Raw genomic sequence first — 14,778 nt, 5'->3', positions numbered from 1 at the left:
TCTCTGGGGAAGGTCCCTTGTTTACCTAGGCATGGCCATGTCATGGTAGCTGTGTCCTTCCACCCATCAGCCCTGTTCCAGGGTCTGATGGCCTCCTGTCACCAGCAGGTCTATCTCTTTGCTGTGGGTATGATGTAACCATCCCAGCTCTCAGAGCCACACAGGACACACAGTCAGTGACTGAGTGTCTACCTCCTCAGGGCAGGGGACTTGTTGAAGCTCTTTGTCCCTTTTCCCAACATGGCCACAATGAATAAATGTCATTTTCTGCTTGCTGCTTTTATAGAAGCTCAATGAGAGTCACTGGTGTCCAGACCCAGCTTGGGGTAAAGGTTGTGACCCCCTAACCAAGGGTTTGATGCATATTGGCTCTGTCCCATTCAGTCTCTGCTCCGTGGAGAGAATAACTTAGAGCTTGTTCATATTCTGTACAGGGCCCAGGAGATCTCTGTGGGATGCAGGGGTCAAGAATGGCCCTAGGCGGGCCACCTTCCCCCATCTGTCCCCATTCTTTTCTTTCTTGTAACAACTTAAGCCCCAGCCAGGTTTTTGCAGATAAGAATAGATGTGACTGTCCCCAGCCATGCCCAAACACCTAGGACTCAGAAGCCAGCCAACACTCAGACTCTAGAGAGACACTGGACCCTGTGTTGAAGCCTCCACTCTACCCTCTGGATCAGTACTCAAGGTCCCAGCTTAATGGTTCTCAACCTTCCTGATGCTGTGACCTCTTAATACAGTTCCTATATTGTAGTGAGCCTCCAACCGTAAAATTCTTTCCAGTGCTACTTCATAACTGTAATTTTGCTACTGTTATGAATTGTAATGTAAAATCTGATATGTGGCCCCCGTGAAAGGGTCTCTACCCGCCGGCTGAGAACCACTGTTCTATGTGCTCTGTGTCCTGAGCTCCGTCTTCAGACTCCACTCACGGCTCCCCCAGAGACTTTCCTCTCCCTGACTCTGCTGCCCAGACCTCTGTGTGCTCAGACATCACCTTCCTGGGTGCCGTCGCTCCACCCCAGCCCAGCCGAGCAGGCCTTCACTGTGTTTCCCTTGTGTATATTAATAGCACAAGCTAGTAGGAAGTTACCTGGTTTGTTCACCTGCTGTTAAATGGGCTAAGAGTGGGGGTGGGGATGAGCTGTATCTTTTGAACCCTGAACAAAACCTAGAGCAGGGTCTGTTTCTATGGACACTGGTTAGAAAAGCCATGGGGCAGCGGGCGTTGGTGGTGCACGCCTTTAGTCCCAGCACTCGGGAGGCAGAGACAGACGGATCTCTGTGAGTTCAAGGCCAGCCTGGTCTCCAGAGCGAGTGCCAGGATAGGCTCCAAAACAATACAGAGAAACCCTGTCTCAAAAAAAAAATGAAAAAAAGAAAGAAAGAAAGAAAGAAAGAAAGAAAGAAAGAAAGAAAGAAAGAAAGAAAGAAAGAAAAGAAAAGAAAAGAAAAGCCATGGGGTTTCTAAGTGACAGGAAGACACAACTGGGGACTGAAGCTAGGATGCTTACCGGAACCCAGCTATGCCTGGGCACCCAGGGAAGGCTTCTCAAGGAGGTGAGGCTGCGTCTGAGGTGTGAGAAGAACTGGGGAAAGGCTGATGGGAGAAGAGGGAAAGGGCCATGCACATTCCCAGAGGTGTTCCAAAAGAATACAGTAGGGGGTGCAGGGGAGCAAGCCAGGTCTGACTCAGGCTGCACTGACTCTTGCACCTACTGTGTGCTGGACTCACAGGCAGCTTACTGTCACCTGGAGTCCCAGCCAGAGAGGGGACAGTTGGCAAGCAGAGAGGGACAAATGCTTCTGCCCCAAAACTGACTCCCACCAGCACAGCCTCTGCCAACTGGAATTGCAGACAGTTCACTTCCCAAAACAACGGGGATGCTGCGTGGACATGTGCACTAAACACACAAGCCTGCACATGTACGCACATACATATGCACATGTGTGCATGCACGCACACACACAGCATGCACATATATTCATGTGTGCGAGCACACACACACACACACACACACACACACACACACACACACACACATATGCACGCACAGAGAAAATGAATAATTCCTTAATCACTCGCAAACAGGTCTGAAGGAGACAGGCGTGTCACCACAGCACTCTGGAGGCTGAGGTAGAAGGACAGTGAGTTTAAGGCCAGCCTGGACCTTAATCTACGTAATCAAAACTTCCTCTGTCTGGTGATTCCATTGGTCAGCCTCCTTACTGGAGTCACCCTCCACACAGGCAGAGTGGCAGCCTCCTGGGAGCAAGGACTGGGCTAGGTAGTGTCACTCTCGTGGATACCCCCCCCACCCCGTGTGACCTCTGTCCCCTTTGCCCGGAGGCACAGCCTGGCAGGCACAAGGGTCAGATGGGCTCTGTGTGAAGGATCAAATACATACCACATCTCACATCTCTCCACCTCAGCTCTCAGCAGTCACAAAAAGGTCTCCTTCTCTCCTCCATTTGGCCTCTGCAGTTGTTTGGCCCTGTTCCATCCAAGTGCCTGTCACCAACACATCCTCAGGGACCTCTTCTTCCACTGGGCTCCAGAAGCTGGGGTCGGGGGCAGCATGGCACCAAGGAGCCTGAAGTCCTCTTGGCCCCAGGGAGAAGCCCTTTGCCTCCAGCTCTCATTCATGGCCCCTTCTTAAATGCAACTGAGACGTTGCACCACAGGACTGCGGGGAGCCCAGAGGTGGCCATGAGGGACAGAGGAGGAGACGGTGGCACCAAACCTGAGAAGTCAGCTGATGGCGAGGGCTGAAGAAAGGAGGATCTGGGGCTCAGCCTGGTGTCGAGCAAGAGCCACACGGGGGAGCAGAGGGAGCAGCTATTCCCTGACCAGGAAATAGGGAAGCCAGCAGCTCCCTCCACAGAGCCTCCTGCTGTGAACCTCTGTGACACCTGGGGTCGGAGCCATTGGTGGCTTTAGGAAGTGGATGAGTGGACAGACAAGGGGAGCTCACAGGGTGGACAATGGAGTGGCGTGGAGACCAGCATAGTACACTAGCTCCTGCTCAAGAGGTCTGAGAGCCTGGGGGGTCCAATGCCTTTCTGCTCAGGGCCCACAGCAGTTTGACACAGGCCTCCCCAGTTCACAATGGGTTCAATCCATCTACTTTCTGTGCTTGTCTCATTTTTAAAATTTTCTGGTTTTTTTTTTTTTTTTGATTTTGGTTTTTTGAGACAGGGTTCTTCTGTGTAGCCCTGGCTGTCCTGGAACTCACTCTATGGACCAGGCCGCCCTTGAACTCACAGAGATCCACCTGCCTCTGCCTCCTGAGTGCTGCACCACCACCACCTGGTTAAAATTTACTTTTATTATTCTTAAATTTTATTTATTGTGATTTCATATGCATTGGTGTTTTGCTAGCATGTATTGTTAGGTTTTTGCTTAAATTAGAAATAAAGAAGAGGCGCAGGATGAGACATGAGACTATTAACCAGTTTATTATATCACGAGAGAGTGAGTGAGAGAGGAGAAGAGGCAGAGAGAAGAGGAGAAGAGAAGAGCAGAGAGCTTAAGTGGGCAGGGACCTGTCTTTTAAAGGGTTCCTCTACACCTGTGTGCAGACTTAGTTCCCATGAAACCCAGGGCTGACCAGGGAACTGCCTGAGTGGATTCTGCCAGGTAACAGGGGCAGGCCAGCATAATGCCTGAGCCTTTCATGTATGTCTGTGTGAGGGTGTTGGATCCCCTAGAACTGGAGTTACAGGCAGTTGTGAGCTGCCATGTGGGTGCTAAGAATTGAACTTGGATCCTCAGGAAGAGCAATCAGTGCTCTTAACTGCTGAGCCATCTCTGCAGCCTCTGCTTTGATTATTTTTAACGGCGTCTGTGTGAGGGTGAGTACATGTGAGTGCAGGCGCTGGCAGAGGTTTGCTTTCTGTACACATCTTATTTTTTTTTTAACATTGTGAAACACAGTTGAAGCATACATCCAAACAGGGACTGCCAATCTGTGACACTCCCATCACAGAGCCTTGGGAGTGACGCAGCCAGCCATAGCCTTCTGGTCCAGATTAAGCCACCAACAGACGTTTGTTGATTAACCAAACAACCAACAACAGGCACACTGAAAATACACCAAACCCACTGTCAATCCATCAATACCTGGTTCTTAATTTGACACCCTTTGTTTCATCCTAGTCATGTGAGATTCCCCAGCCACTCAAGGTAACAAGTGGTTAAACTCATCAAGCATCTACTATGTGCTGGCCTCTGGGAAACAGTTGTTGCTGAAAATGAACAAGCTGGGATCCCGTCTCCTGCTTGAAGTCTGAGGTCCTATCCGCAGGAACTACATGCAGATGCAGGGACATGCCTGCTGTCCTTGCTATGTGCCATCCATACCGCTAACAGGGCCTATACACAGTAGGTGCTCAGCAGGTTCTGAAATGTAGTAGGTGTTACTTGAACAGGCCTTCTCTGTTCTGGCAGTAGTGCCAACAGTCACAGACACAACGGCTTGTGCGTCGTGTTTGGTCTACAGGAGTGGCTGTGGCTTCACAACCAGATGAGCTTCCAAGCCTGAGGGTTATGTCGCAAATGAATCTGATCTTGGGGACATTCTGAAGGCTAAGGGGTGGGAGAGGGCTGTAGGAGGGGGCATGGAGCTGTGGGAACACACAGTGGGGCTCTTAGCCCCACCTGGGAAGCCAGTGCACCCAGGAAGGAAAAAAGGTATCTCAGCTAAGGAAAGCCAGCTGATAGGATGAGAACATCTTCCCTGCCCAGGCAGGCCCTAGCTGGTTTGGTTACCCAGGTCTCCTGCAGCTATATAGTTCTGCTGTGAGATATACACAGCTCCTAAACAAAATGGACGTGACTGTCTCGATAAAACTTTATTTACAAACCTAGATGAAAGGCCACAGCTGACCCCCAAGCCACAGCTATAGTCGGTTGAGGCCTGAGCTAACTACAGAGCAAAGGAACAGGCAGATTGAGCTGCCTGTGTCTATACAGACACCTCTCATACAAGGTGTCTGTATGAACCCTAAACTCATAGGGTCTATAAGTATTTCAAAGGACTTACAATGTGCTTGCCACTGTCCATACCTCGAGCACCAAGAAGTAACCAAAATGAATGGGAGAGACAGACTAACCCCACAGATATGAACAAATAAGCAACTGTGGCCTTGAGGGAGTTACTTAACCTCTCTGGGCTTTAGGAGGCCAGGACGCATCGAGAACAGTCTAGTGACTGTAGTCACTAGTCGCTGTTATTTTAGGTCAGTCAGATATACACAACTTTTAAAGCCCACAAATCAACTACACAGGAACAGCCAGCGACATGCAGGGGAGGAGCCTTGAGCCCTAAGGAAACGACGGCCAGGTCAAGGCAGCCTGGACCACATCCTGGGAGTGGGCAGCCTGGAATTAGCTGTGTCTGCAGCCTTCCTGGCCCTGCGGCTGGACGCACTTAATTAAGAAGGTGCCCGCTTTGCTGCAGCCTGAGGTGTCTTCTCTAATTAGGCCCAGTGTAGAGAGCTTTGAAATTGAGGATGAAAGGGGAGCTGGGGTGAGCCTCTGGTCACAGGGCAATCAGTCGAGAAGTGGGCCGTGAACCCCAAGAACCTGAGTCCTGCTCACACTTGCCAGCCTGTGGGAATTGACCTGGCTCTGCTGCTGAGTGGAGTTTCAGGATGCCCAAGGCGGGGCCAAGAGGGGCATCAGAGCTGGGCTCCAAAGTATGTGTGGCTTCCCACCTCCTCCCTCCCTCCCTCCCTCCCTCTCTCCCTTCCTTCCTGTCTTTCCCTCCCTTTCTTCCTTCCCTTTTTGTCTGCCCCCCTACCCCCCCAGTGGCTAGGTAGCCCAGGCTGGCAGAGAACCTCAGATGATCCTTCCACCTCAGCCTCTCACGCGCTGGGATCACAGATGTGAGCCTCCACGCCCTGCCACGTTCTTACTTTCATTGTTGCTGGTGTTCCCAGGCATTGCTTGCTGGGTGAGCCCAGGTGAGTGACTAAGTCCCGGTTCTCTTTTTTGAAGTGGATGACTACCCTGCTAGATAAGCACGTGACCCAGGGAAGAGACCATGGCCCCACTTTTCTTTGGGACACTTTGCCATTACATGGTCAGTCTTCCAGAGAAGGACTCTGAGTCACCAGGTACAGCCAGGTACCCAAGAGGCTCCAGTCACACAGACTGTGGCTGAAAAGGCCAGCCTGGAGCTACAAAGCTACAGTGTACAGAGAGGTTAAGTTACTCACCCAAGTCACATGGCAGGATCAGGCAGCCTGGCTCCTGGGTCAGCTTGAGCCTTGTGTGGGAGGCTCTTACACACAGAGGGGACTCGGGAGGTGAGAACCTGGCTGCCCCTTTGTGCAGGCCTCACTCTGCCCAGCTCCGTTCTACCAGACTGGGTGTTTCTGGGAGCTTCACATTTTTATTTTATGTGTATGAGGGCTCTGCCTGTGTGTGCCATGTGCATGCCTGGTGCCCACACGGGCCAGAACCTGGAACTAGAGTTACAGCCAGCTGTCAGTTGTCTTGTGGGTGTGGGGAACTGAACTTGGGTCTTCTGGAAGAGCAGCCAGTGCTCTTAACCATCTCTCCAAGCCCATTTCTGGAGACTTTTGACCTCGTTACTGCCCTCTAGTTTGTGATACGTGTGGGGGTCAGAGGTCAGTCTCAGTGTTATTTCTTAGGAGCCATCTGCTTGAGTTAATTTGTGTGTGTGTGTGTGTGTGTGGGTGGGTGGGTGGGTGGGTGTGGGTGTGTGCGCGCACGCACGCGAGCGCGCGCGCGTGCGCGAGTGCTCACATGGGCATGCACTTGTGCATGTGAGTGAGCCATGGCTTGTTTGTGGTGGTCAGAAGGCAGTTTGGCAAGAACCATGTCTTACCTTCTACCACATGGGTCCCAATGATTGAACAGATCATCAGCTTCGACGATAAGTACGTCTCTCTGCCTACTGAGTTGTCTTGCGGGTCCAGTGTTGGTTTTTCAGGTCTACAAATGCCTAGCTTTGGATGGAGTGTTGGGGATAGAATTCAGGTCTTCACGTCTGTATGGCAGTCGCTCTACCCACGGAGCCAGTCATCTCCCAGCCCAACATCTAGTTCTAAAGCAATGCTTGTGTGTTGCTTTATGCCAGCCACCATCCCAGGCTGCTTCTGAGCACACCCACGCCCAGAATGAGAATGGGGATGGCACACACACCCCTAATTCTGGCATTTGGGAGGCAGAGGTAGAAAGACTTTTAGTTCAGGCCAGTATGTGCTACAGGATGAGGCCTTAACTCAACAAACTGGGGGCTGGTGTATAGTTCAGTGGGAAGGTGCTTGCCTAGTGTGAGCAAAGGCCCTGGGCCCATACTCAGCTCTGCAGATAAACACAATCCAGATGAGGCCTGGACTTGAGAGTCCTTCTGAATGGACACTGCAGGCTCACCCAAGGCCATGGAAATGGCAAGAAAATGCAATTTTGAAATATCAGAAAGCTGATGGGAAAAGCTATGGATGGTGGAAGGGTTTGCCGGGGCTAGGGATAGAGAAACAGCTGCCAGAGTCAGAGTCCTGGGCAGTGCAAGCACTCCCAGAAATGCTGACACAGGAATATTGGGGTATCTTCAAGAACAAGACGCTCTCTCAGCTTGGGGGGGGGGCGTGTCTAGGGTCTTGGAAAATGCAATGGCCATGAAAGTGGCCCTGAGTCTATGACTTCAGGTTCTTGTCTCAAAACTTCAAAGATTGAAATTCACAGAGCATTGGTTTTGGGGGAGAGATTTGTCATATATTCCCAGGTGGGAGCCATGCTGTTTATGTTAGGCATGGAGGTCAGCCAGCCCTGAGTGGACAAGCAGCCACATGGTGATATCAGCTTCAGAAGAGTGGAGAAGCCCAGAGTACACAGAGAAGGCTAGCTGGGCTCTGGCTGGGGCACCAGAGAAGGCGAGCTGGGCTCTGGCTGGGGCACCAGAGAGGGCGAGCTGGGCTCTGGCCAGCACCAAAGAGAGGCAAAAGAGAAGGAAAAGTGCTGGGTCCTGACTCAGGCCCAACAGAACCTTACTGCTGGCAGGGCTGTGCTGGGGACGGGGATTCTGGGAAGGAAGAGCATTCCTCTCATTAAAGGGCCATTTATCCTCCATCTCTGCAGCAGGCTTGAGCTGGCCCCCTCTCTGGGGTGGCCCCTTGGCCAGGTGATTGGCAGGCCCACAGGATTAACTCTGGCATCCCAGGCAAAGCCCATTCTGTGCTGGGACAGTACTGGAGGGGATGAGTGTGTGTCAACAGATGTTTGTCCTCAGCCATAGAGCAGCACCTGGCGTGGGCCTGCTGTTGACCACCAGCTCTGGGGACAGGATGGGGTGGGCAAGTGGGGTTCTGACTGCTCAGGAGGAACTCCTGCTGGTGGAGGCTACTGGGGGCGGGGCCTCTGAGCCTCCCTGTCCACTTTGCTGTGATCCTTAAACTGGTATGTGTACGTGTATATGTATATATGTATGTGGGTGTGTACACAAATTACATGTATGTGTACATGTGTATGATGCATATATGTGTTAGACATGTATTTTGCATGTATGTATTATGTATAACTTTGTGTGTGTATGTGTATATACATATGTGTATATGTCCGCGTATGTACATGTATGCCTGTGTGTATATGTATGTCTATTTGTATATGTGTATGAATGTGACTATGTGTCTGTGCATGTGTGCATGTGTATGCATGTGTTTGTATGTGTGTGTATGTCTGTGCGAATATGCTTGTATATGTGTACATGTATATGTGTGCATATGTCTGTGCATGTGTTTGTATGTGTGTGTATGTCTGTGCGAATATGCTTGTATATGTGTACATGTATATGTGTGCATATGTCTGTGCATGTGTATGTATGTCTATGTGTATACATGTGCGTGTGTGTATGTATATATGTGTGTATGCACGCATGTGTTGCATGTGTCTGTGTGTATATATGTGTGTGTGCATGTGTGTGTCTGTGCATGTGTATGTGTGTGTCTGTGTGTATATATGTGTGTGTGCATGTGTGTGTCTGTGCATGTGTATGTGTGTGTCTGTGTGTATATATGTGTGTGTGCATGTGTGTGTCTGTGCATGTGTATGTGTGTGTCTGTGTGTATATATGTGTGTGTGCATGTGTGTGTCTGTGCATGTGTATGTGTGTGTCTGTGTGTATATATGTGTGTGTGCATGTGTGTGTCTGTGCATGTGTATGTGTGTGTCTGTGTGTATATATGTGTGTGTGCATGTGTGTGTCTGTGTGTATATATGTGTGTGTGCATGTGTGTGTCTGTGCATGTGTACGTGTGTGTCTGTGTGTATATATGTGTGTGTGCATGTGTGTGTCTGTGCATGTGTACGTGTGTGTCTGTGTGTATATATGTGTGTGTGCATGTGTGTGTCTGTGCATGTGTACGTGTGTGTCTGTGTGTATATATGTGTGTGTGCATGTGTGTGTCTGTGCATGTGTACGTGTGTGTCTGTGTGTATATATGTGTGTGTGCATGTGTGTGTCTGTGCATGTGTACGTGTGTGTCTGTGTGTATATATGTGTGTGTGCATGTGTGTGTCTGTGCATGTGTACGTGTGTGTCTGTGTGTATATATGTGTGTGTGCATGTGTGTGTCTGTGCATGTGTACGTGTGTGTCTGTGTGTATATATGTGTGTGTGCATGTGTGTGTCTGTGCATGTGTACGTGTGTGTCTGTGTGTATATATGTGTGTGTGCATGTGTGTGTCTGTGCATGTGTACGTGTGTGTCTGTGTGTATATGTGTGTGTGTGCATGTGTGTGTCTGTGCATGTGTACGTGTGTGTCTGTGTGTATATGTGTGTGTGTGCATGTGTGTGTCTGTGCATGTGTACGTGTGTGTCTGTGTGTATATGTGTGTGTGTGCATGTGTGTGTCTGTGCATGTGTACGTGTGTGTCTGTGTGTATATGTGTGTGTGTGCATGTGTGTGTCTGTGCATGTGTACGTGTGTGTCTGTGTGTATATGTGTGTGTGTGCATGTGTGTGTCTGTGCATGTGTACGTGTGTGTCTGTGTGTATATGTGTGTGTGTGCATGTGTGTGTCTGTGCATGTGTACGTGTGTGTCTGTGTGTATATGTGTGTGTGTGCATGTGTGTGTCTGTGCATGTGTACGTGTGTGTCTGTGTGTATATGTGTGTGTGTGTGCATGTGTGTGTCTGTGCATGTGTACGTGTGTGTCTGTGTGTATATATGTGTGTGTGCATGTGTGTGTCTGTGCATGTGTACGTGTGTGTCTGTGTGTATATGTGTGTGTGTGCATGTGTGTGTCTGTGCATGTGTACGTGTGTGTCTGTGTGTATATATGTGTGTGTGCATGTGTGTGTCTGTGCATGTGTACGTGTGTGTCTGTGTGTATATATGTGTGTGTGCATGTGTGTGTCTGTGCATGTGTACGTGTGTGTCTGTGTGTATATATGTGTGTGTGCATGTGTGTGTCTGTGCATGTGTACGTGTGTGTCTGTGTGTATATATGTGTGTGTGCATGTGTGTGTCTGTGCATGTGTACGTGTGTGTCTGTGTGTATATATGTGTGTGTGCATGTGTGTGTCTGTGCATGTGTACGTGTGTGTCTGTGTGTATATGTGTGTGTGTGCATGTGTGTGTCTGTGCATGTGTACGTGTGTGTCTGTGTGTATATGTGTGTGTGTGCATGTGTGTGTCTGTGCATGTGTACGTGTGTGTCTGTGTGTATATGTGTGTGTGTGCATGTGTGTGTCTGTGCATGTGTACGTGTGTGTCTGTGTGTATATATGTGTGTGTGCATGTGTGTGTCTGTGCATGTGTATGTGTGTGTCTGTGTGTATATATGTGTGTGTGCATGTGTGTGTCTGTGCATGTGTGTATATATGTGTGTGTGCATGTGTGTGTCTGTGCATGTGTATGTGTGTGTCTGTGTGTGTATATGTGCATGTATATATGTGTATGTGTGCATGCATGTCTCTGTATGTCTGTCTTTGTGTGTATATTGTGAATGCATGCGTATATATGTCTGTGCATGTGTGTGTGCATTTGTGTGTGTAGTAGCATCTGACTATGATGCCCACAAGGTGAGCACTGGCTCCACTATCCCAACCACTTCCTTCCACACCAGCCCCTCCAGGCAGTGCAGCCCATAGACTCAGGCTGAGGAAGCCTTCTAGAATGTTCCCACAAGCAGAACGAAAGCGAGCATGAGCAGGAAGCCAGGGTTAGGATTTGTGGCAGCCACTGATGTCAATGCAACTCCACCCTGGACTGTCTGCACAACCCACTGAGATCCCCAACTATGTGGCAGTCTGAGAGATAAGAGCAAAAGAGTTGAGTCAGCCTGGGGCTCAAATGCTTTGAAATTACTCCAGATTTCCTTCCAGGCATGGGGTGCAGCCTGCGAGCCCACTCTCTAGAGGCTGGGATACATTGAAGTCCCTATATGAATACAAGGAGCCACCGCCTCTGGGGCTAAGTGACCCCAGGGAGCCCTGAGCACCCCCAATCAAGGCCAGCATCTGCCCCCTGCTGGCCCATGGTGAATCCCTGGACTGAGCCACAGCCCACTGGCTCTCCCATTACTTGCAGCCAAATGCACTGTGGCATGTCCTCATTCCTTGGGACTATAGCCTGCTTGATCACAACACACACAGGGACAGACTGAGTTCTGGAGCACAGAGACCTGTCTCTGGAGTCACACCGTGTAACCTTGGGTTCTCAAGCTCACCTGGGGCTCCTGCCTTTTGGTTTTGTGTCTTCCTTCAGGCTTCTGTGGCTCAGCCTTCAGCTGCTCTGTAACTCAGGCACTTCCGGTAGGAGGCGGCACCGACCTTTCCCCAGCTCTCCCTGTCTCTGTGTCAATAGCCCAAGGCCACTGTCCCAGCTTTGGGACCCGAATAGCTCCCCACATCCTTTGATGGAGAAGATGACCAAATGTATCTGATGCTCTAGGGGAGGAGTGAGTCACAGTCACAGAGCTGGGGTCACTATCAGGAGTCTGCTATCTCGCTGGATTCCCTTGCTCGGTGTCCTGCCCCCCCAGGCTTCTGAAGGCCCTGACTCAGCGGCTTGTGGTCAGAGCTGACACTCAGGGTCCTTTTCGGTTCATCTTGTGCCCAGCTGTTAATTAGGTGTAGTTGATTTCCTGCCTCTGTCCATGTTGTCTCCACTATTTTTAGCATGGAATAATAAATATTGAAGATGCCATGATTGTGGCAGAGAAAGCTGTTAGCATTTACTATGTGCTGAGTACTTTAAATGTTGTTGGTTTTGGTTTGGTTTTTTGTTTGTTTGTTTGTTTGTTTGTTTTCTTGAAAATGATGTCCGTTTTTAGACAGAAAACTAAGGTCTGGGGCTGGGGCGGCTGGTAGAGTCCTTGCTATTGTCCCCAAAGTCCCAGGTACCCAGGATCACATAAAACTCAGCATGATCAAGTGTGCCTGTGATCCCAGCACTCAGGGGGCTGAGGTAGGAAGACCAAGAGTTGAGGACCATCCTCAGCTGTGGAACAGACTGGTTTCCATGGGACACTGCCTCAAGACCAAACAACGAAACCAAAGGCTTGGAAAAGTGAACTCGTTTGGCCCTGGGGTCTGCCTCTGAAGCACAAGACCCTCCCTAGGATGCTACCTGAACCAAGGCTGCCAGGGTAGGGGTTACTGCGACTGCTACTGTTTACTTAAGAGCCATCTGGAGCTTGGAGATGGAGAGTGTGTGGCGCCTCAAGGTTGCTGTACAGGACCCAGACTCATCAGCAACTGGTCCTCATGTCACAGATGGCTGCCAACGCTCACTCTTCACCTCTTCACCCAACCATAGCCAAAGCAGGAAGAGAGGAAAGGGAGCAACCGGCCGCTCCTCATTTGCCTTTCTTATCTGAAAGGAAACACTTTCCCAGAAGTCTCCAGCACTGTATGTTCTTAGCCAGAAATGGGTCACAGGACCACCCTGGACCAATCCCAGGCCCAGGAAGATGGGCTTGCTATAGTGGACTTAAATCAATCGCACTTTCTTCCCTAGAGCCGGGCCCATGGCCAGCTGGAGAAGTTAGCATCAGTCAGCTGGCGGGAAGGAAGGGCAGCTGGCAGGCCTGTCCCCAGCGCCACCGACTCCAGCTTTCCAAAGGTACCTGGGGATGGTCAGGGTGTGTGTTGGGGGGAGTGTGGGGTGGTAGTGAGGAGAAGTGTTAGTGTAGGGGGGTGGGAGTGTGGAGCTGTGGGAGGGTTGGGAGTGGGGTTGGGGGTGTGGGGGATTTGAGTGGGGGATAGGGAGATTGGGGGGTTGGGGGAAGTGGGTGATGCTTTGGGAAGCGTTGGTGTGGGGATGTGGACACCTCCTTGCTGGGCTGGCAGTAGAGCTTAGCCCCTTCTGCTATGTCACCTCTGGCTTAATTAATTTAGGATTTTATGGCCTCTCCCTACTTCTCATGAGGTGCCACCACACAGGGTGCTAAAGAGTCAGGGTGCCCATCTAGTTCATAGGCTACTGGAGATTTCATGTCCCTGTAGGAATTTTCAAAGTTCCCCCAAAATGAAATCTTTCCATTTTCACAAATGTTATATATCTCATCGTAAGAACTTCATTAGCTGATCATGCTAATGATCATGCCTGCAGTCCCTGCGCTTGAGAAGCTGAAGCAGGAGTATTGCCACAAGTTCTGGGTCAGCCTGAGCTACATAGCAGACTGTCTCAGAAAACATTATAGCTAAATGTGGTGGTATAGCCTTGGGTTCCAGCTCTTGGGAGGCAGAGGTAGGTGGATCTCTAAGAGCTTAAGGACAGCCTGGTCTACACAGTGAGTTCCAGGACTACACAGTGAGACCCTGTCTCAAAAGGAGGGACAGCTGGAGACAAGCTCAGCAGTTAAGAGCCCGTATTTTTCTTTCAGAGAATCCAAGTGTGATTTCCAGCACCCATGTCTGGCAGCTTACAGCTGCCTGGAACTTGATCACTTCTGGCTCTCTCTCTCTCTCTCTCTCTCTCTCTCTCTCTCTCTCTCTCACACACACACACACACACACACACACACACACATACACACGCACACACGCACTCATGCACGTACATACACATGATTAAAAATAAAAACCTTTTTAAAAATTATATAGGGGCTGGGGATGTACTTCAATTGGTAGAGAACTTACCTGGTATGTGCAAAGTTCTGGGTTCGATCCGCACTATCACCTAGGAAATTAAGTAAATGGGTAAACACTGAAGGGACAGAGGGAGGGGCTCGGGGGCTGTGGGAGGCAGAACAGCCTCACCATTTCTGTTCCTTGTCTCAGTCCCAGGAGAAGCAATGTCCAGGTGACTTCTGGCCTCTGCTGCAGAGCAGAGAAGTGGTCAGCCTCCTGGGGCAACAGCCATGAAGATCCTTTGCAAGCACTGTGAGCAAGTGGGCAGCCTTGTGCCCACTGGAGCAGCAAGTGCAGATTGTAAAAGTCAACCTTGATTTTAGAATCAAAGAGTTTCACACAGGGATGGGGCTCTGCCTCCCTGGAAACTGCCCACGTGCATGTGTGTTCACAAATAAACTAAAATGTTTTCTCTTCTGCTGCTCCTGTTCCCAGAGGCTGGTCTCCCCCCATTCTCTCCCTCCTTTTCCCATTCTCTTTCCCTTAATAACCCCACCACGCCATGTGAGCTCTGTCATGGCATCTTTCTCTCTTTTTAAATTACAACAGTCACCTCTCAGATTAAAGCCTTCCATCCTGGAAGGGAGTCCTTAAGCAGGGTGGTAACAAAAAGGTTGCTTCAAGGAGTCCCTGAAACTTGGCCTCGTGGCAATAGTAGAGCACACCTTT

The 14,778-nt window shown here is 50.1% G+C and overlaps 1 long non-coding RNA gene across 1 annotated transcript; it reads left to right on the top strand.

The window, feature by feature from the left end:
- The first annotated feature begins 11,483 nt into the window (after nt 1-11,483).
- On the top strand, nt 11,484-14,525 carry LOC118239096. Its single transcript, XR_004770608.1, has 2 exons — nt 11,484-13,099; nt 14,260-14,525. It is a non-coding gene; the product is annotated as an uncharacterized LOC118239096 (long non-coding RNA).
- The last annotated feature ends 253 nt before the right edge of the window (nt 14,526-14,778 follow it).

The sequence above is a fragment of the Cricetulus griseus genome, chromosome 6 (genome assembly GCF_003668045.3).
Source record: "Cricetulus griseus strain 17A/GY chromosome 6, alternate assembly CriGri-PICRH-1.0, whole genome shotgun sequence".
Taxonomy (NCBI): Eukaryota; Metazoa; Chordata; class Mammalia; order Rodentia; family Cricetidae; genus Cricetulus; species Cricetulus griseus.
This window is presented reverse-complemented; position numbering and strand designations above follow the sequence as displayed.